We start from the raw sequence: 6,000 nt of genomic DNA, 5'->3' as shown, positions 1-6,000 counted from the left end.
GCTCACTACGCAGTCTGCAAAACCTCTTCTCATCTAAAGGCTTGGTGAAGATATTGGCTAGCTGGTTCTCTGTGCTAATGTGGCAAACATCAATATCTCCCCTTAGTTGGTGGTCTCTTAAAAAGTGATGTCGGATGTCTATGTGCTTAGTGCGGCTGTGTTCAGCAGGATTATCTGCTAAGCGGATTGCACTCTCATTATCACATAGGAGGGAGACTTAGCTCAGATTGTAGCCAAAGTCACAGAGGGTTTGCCTCATCCAAAGTAGTTGTGTGCAACACTGGCCTGCGGCAACATACTCAGCCTCAGCGGTGGATAGGGCAACGGATGTTTGTTTCTTAGAGCTCCAGGACACCAGGGACCTTCCTAGAAACTGGCAAGTCCCTGATGTGCTCTTCCTATCAACTTTGCACCCGACATAGTTGAAATTTGAATATCCGATTAAGTCAAAGGTAGACCCCTTTGGATACCAGATCCCGAAGCAAGGCATATGAACTAAATATCTAAGAATTCGCTTCATGGCCACAAGATGACATTCCTTGGAGTCGGGTTGAAATCTAGCACACATGCATATGATAAGCATTATATCCGGTCTACTAGCACAAAAATAAAGTAATGAACCTATCATAGACCAGTATGCCTTTTGATCCACGGACTTACCTCCATTGTCGAGGTCCAAGTGCCCATCGGTTCCCATTGGCATCTTAGCGGGCTTTGCGTCCTTCATCCCAAACCTCTTTAGCAAGTATGGAGTGTACATTGTTTGGGATATGAATGCTCTTTCCTTGAGTTGCTTCACTTGAAATCAAAGGAAGTAGTTCAACTTGCCCATCATCGACATCTTGAATTTCTGCATCATTACCCTGCTAAACTCTTTACAAGACTTTTGATTAGCAGAACAAAATATTATGTCATCGACATAAATTTGGCAAACAAACAAATCACCATTAAAAGTCTTAGTAAAAAGAGTGGGATCGCTTTCCCGGCCTTGAAAGCATTGGAAATGAGAATGTCTCTAAGGCATTCATACCATGCCCTTGGAGATTTCTTAAGTCTATAGTGCGCCTTAGAGAGCTTATACACATGGTCGGGATACCTGTCATCCTCAAAGCCAAGGGTTGCTCCACATATACCTCCTCCTTGATTGGTCCATTGAGGAATGTGCTCTTCACGTCCATTTAAAACAACTAAAAGAATGGTGAGCAGCATAGGCCAATAATATGTGAATTGACTCAAGCCTAGCTACAGGAGCAAAAGTCTTCCTTAAAATCCAAACCTGCAACTTGGGCATAACCTTTTTCCACAAGTCGAGTATTGTTTCTTGTCACCACCCTGGGCTCATCTTGCTTATTGCGGAACGCCCACTTGGTTCCCACAACATTTTGCTTTGGACGTGGCACCAGGCTCCACACTTTAGTTCTCTTGAAGTTGTTGAGTTCTTCCTGCATAGTCAACACCCAATCCAGATCCTGCAAGGCTTCTTCTACCCTGAAAGGCTCAATAGAAGAAACAAACGAGTAATGCTCACAGAAATTAGCTAATTATGAACGAGTAGTTACTCCCTTGCTGATGTGTCACACCCGGATTTTAGGGGGTCCAAAACCCGGGCGCGAACATAATCACCAGGTGTGTTGGGACCAAGTCTCACACATATGATGAATCATGGCACAGGATCGAATGTCACATCTTTACTACATAACAGGAGTTCTATACAAAATAAATAAATAATTACATTATAAGGAGACAACGGTCCAGCAACCCAAAGTTGACTGGGAGACGACGGCCTAGACATCTCACGAACTCGTCACAGCATCCTCCATGCGCCACATCCTGCGGTACCTGTTCTTGACCTGTGGGGGGGTGTGAGACAGCAAGAGTGAGCTCACATACGTTCATCGCTCAACAAGTTGTGGGGAATAATGTGCATGAACTCGCCAAAGGTGGAAGCTCACGTGAATTGTAAGGCTTATCAAAGAGGATGGTTAGAGCTGAGCATTGCTTTTAAAGTTGGTCAAAATTTTATTAGCAATTACTAAGTATAAGTAAATACCAACCCAATTTAAGTAGTAGAACAAAAGTAACAACATCACCTGCGATGCAATGCATATGACAAATTGAATTTAAGTTCCATAAATTAATCATGTGAGTGTCTGAGCCGCTCATGACCGTGAGCACGGCTAGTATACCAGTTTTACACTCTGCAGAGGTTGCGCATCTTTACCCACAAGTCGTGTTACCCATTTGCCACAGAGTTGATCAGACTCCATACACCTCTACCAAGGAAGCGAGGCAGGGTACCAATACGAGGCCTTTACAAAGTTCCACTAGCTTCAGAAAACCCGCTACAGTTTATAGGAAGCTCCAGTGCAGGGTTCTTGCCTGACCGCCATCGCAGCAAAATCAACCAAGGACCTCCCTACACTGACCACTCCCCTACTGCCCTTGCCCCTTTCGGGTAAGGTAGTCCTCCACTAGCTTTCCTAATTAATCAGCCAAGGGCGTCCATAAACCCTTGTGGTAGCACTGTTTTCCTGGGTGGTTCTCCATGTTCCAATTAACATAATGATCTTATCATGAATAGTAAATAATAACTGATAATAAAAGATAATCATGAATAAAATGTATCTCTATACCCAAAACCACATAAAGCAATAGCAGGTACTACCCGAAAATCCAGTGGTGAACAAGGTATAAAGATAGTCAAACTAGGGTAACCTATTGGGTCCCATCAAAATTAACCTATGCAGATCATTATGATTAATTAGAACATGACTGGGTAAAAAGAAGTGATCAAGAGCACAACTTGCCTTCAACGAGCTCCTGCTCAGGAGTCTCTACCAGCTGAACCCCGGAATCCTCTGTAGCTTGCTCGTCTACTCGCATCAATACAATACATACATAGTATAGCAAAAATTAACATCACACCAAACATATAAATAAAATACACAGTAATAATCTAGAAATTAAAATAAGATCCTAGGAACTGGAATTATTAATTTTGGAGTTACAGATTTTAAGATATGAATTTCTGAAGGTTTTATGCATTTAATACAAGATTAAGTACTAGATAAATTTTAATGTGCCTTTCATGCCAAAACAGAGGCACAAATATATAGAGAATAATATTATGAAAATTTAGAAACTGGAATGGACCAATTTGGAGTTCATATGCATTTTCTATGAATTAAACAAGTTTCTGCAATTAAATTTGTACTAAAAACCATTTTCTAAAGGGTTTTCCTGGTTTTATTAATTATCTGGACTGGGCACTATTTTCTGGAAAACGCAGGGGCAAGCGTGCAAATGTTTCTAAGACATAGAGAATATGACTCTGGACCGCGGGTTGGTTTCAATATTTCCCAGGGTTTCTTATGTAAAATGAAACGACGAAGGGGTATGCTTCAATTCTGGCGGCAGGATCACGAACCGAGCGTCTGGATTAGATCGGCAGCCACACGAACCAGTATGCAACGCGGACCACACGATTTGAAAGGAACGGTTCAGATTTTATTAAGCCAAAGTCATTGAGATCCACCCAATCGGATCCGACGGCTACGGTTTACTCACGTGAAAGGGTATTCGAGGTTCTAATCCTAGCCGTTATTGCCCAAATCAATGGCTCACACGGATCTGCCTTACTCAAAACCCTCACTGGCGACGAGAACCCACCAAATTCCCCCCTCACGGCGACGCCATTACTGGACTCTGAGAGACCGGCCACTCCGGCACAAGGCCTTAATTCAAAGGGCGCAACACGACGCTTAAGTAAAGGTGAATCGATGGAGGGAGTCTTTACCACAGATGGTGACACAGAGAACCACGCCCACGGTGATGCACGGCGCGGCACACCCTGCAGACCACAACGAGGAATTCCGAGCGCCTCCAGTGATCCCACCCAGCCCGCTTGCATAGATACGATCCAAGAACGACTGCGAAGGCTACTGGACTCAGGGCGAAGCTCAGGTGCTAGCGCACGGCTGTTGACGGTGAAGGCGTTTTCCTTCTGCGATAATGGCGCACCAGGAAGCCTCAACGCGCTCCGAATTCACCAGTCTGGACGAATTAGCTCGTCGAGGAAGGGCTACGAGGGATTGGAGGAACCGGTCCAAGGCCTACTACTTTATAGTCACGGAGAAACGGTCCAAGGCGCCCGCAACGAACTCCACGATTGGCGCAGACGCTCCGAGCTCCGCGGAAGCCGCGGCCGAGAAGAAGGAGTCCGACCACGCGATGCCTGCTCACAGGGCCCCACAGATCAGTGAGTCCGCGCGCCAGACTCGCGGACCTCGCGTTGTTGGCACAGCCCGCACGGATTCCGGCAGTCGTTGGCGCGGCCGGTGAGCATGCAGCGGCGAAAGGGGCGGTCTCTACTCAACCAAACAAGAGGACGACCGATCTGACCCGCTGGCCCACCAGCCAGATGCGTGACTGCGTTGAGAGGCGCCCGACAAGCGGGTCCCACACAGCAGGCGCGCCCACGCGTTTAGGAGGGTTTGGCCGAGCGGCGCATGGGAAACAGGGAATGGGCCGCGCGGTGGTAAAGGGACAGTGGGCTAAATTTGAGAGTAAGCCGGCCCAAGCAGCGTTTTAACCCTTTTTTTATTTTATTCTTTCCTTATTCCCAAATTCAATTGGAATTCAAGTTTAAATTCAAACTCTGTTGCTCCATAATTACAAATTATATTTGTGCAATTAAAAGTACTAATTTGGAGATATTTTTAGATACTTTATTTATATCTTTATATCCTCTATCTTTTCTTTTCTTAATTCCATTTTCAAATTCTTATTTAAACTTGTCTCATAATTTAAAGTACAAATGCAACATTACAAGAACCTCGGCATGCTGCACATTTTATTGAGGTATAATTTATTTTAGACCTATCTCCTAACACTTCTTTATGAATGAAAAGGCATTACACAAAATTTTATCCCTTTCTTTTATATTCCAAAAGTTGGGTATTACAAATCCTACCCCCTTAAAAATAATCTCGTCCTCGAGATTTGTAAGAAAAGGGATATAATAGGTTTGGTCTAGAATTTTAGTTTCTCATTTGGGTTTTGGAAATCAAAGTTTTGTTCAAGTTTTTACATAACGGTTAGTAGACGATTTGGAACACATGGATATTGTATGTGTAGCCATCTATTAGGTCAGATGAGGTACGATTATGGCAAGTAGGGGTTGTGGCAAGGATATAATAAGGAAAAACTTCATCCAGAACTGTGGACCTTGATTCTGCTGGCGATTCAACTTGATCTTTGAAGACTTGAGTTGATGCTTATCCTTCTTTGACATGGTTGGTCTTCTTTGGCCTTTATTTCTTGGAGTTGTCATCCGAGTTAAGGACATATGGCTAGGACATATGTGAGTAGGATGGATTGTATGGTGTAGGTAGGTTAGAATCTCTTGCTAGGTTAAAATTGTGGGGTTATGCAACTATTGGATGGTTAAGGTAGTTGCATATGGCCAAGTCGATATGTCATTCTTAATTTAGTGCAGGGTGAACTAAGTTAAGACCCGTTCTATAGGAGTAGAGTCTAATCTATTTCATCAGTATTATCTAACATGTTTGATAAGTCACTTTAGATTAGATCAGATCTAGGTTAGATTGGTGTGACTAGTTTGACTAGATAAGATCTTATTTATTTTAGGCTAGATCATGGTTGTTACACTAGCGTGGGATAAATATGCTTATTGGGGTAAGATGAATCCATAAGGATAAGGTAGAATCTTTTGAGGTCAGATAGATCTATTAGGATAAGATAAATCTTTTCAAGATAAGATGATAATCTATTTATTTTAGGATAAGATGGATCTATGAGTGTAGGATAGACTTTTTCAAGATAAGATGGATTTTGCTAGGCTAGATTCTTTGATGAGGGATAACCTAGTTCATTTAGATATTTTTATAACCGTTTTTTTCTATATGTATATGCAGATGTGATTGTGGACATTACTCCACAACTAATCACACTCAATCAAAGATCCAAATCAAACAAGTA

The sequence above is a fragment of the Zea mays genome, chromosome 10, assembly GCF_902167145.1.
Source record: "Zea mays cultivar B73 chromosome 10, Zm-B73-REFERENCE-NAM-5.0, whole genome shotgun sequence".
Taxonomy (NCBI): domain Eukaryota; kingdom Viridiplantae; phylum Streptophyta; class Magnoliopsida; order Poales; family Poaceae; genus Zea; species Zea mays.
The sequence above is the reverse complement of the archived record's forward strand: the minus strand, read 5'-3'. Positions refer to the sequence as shown.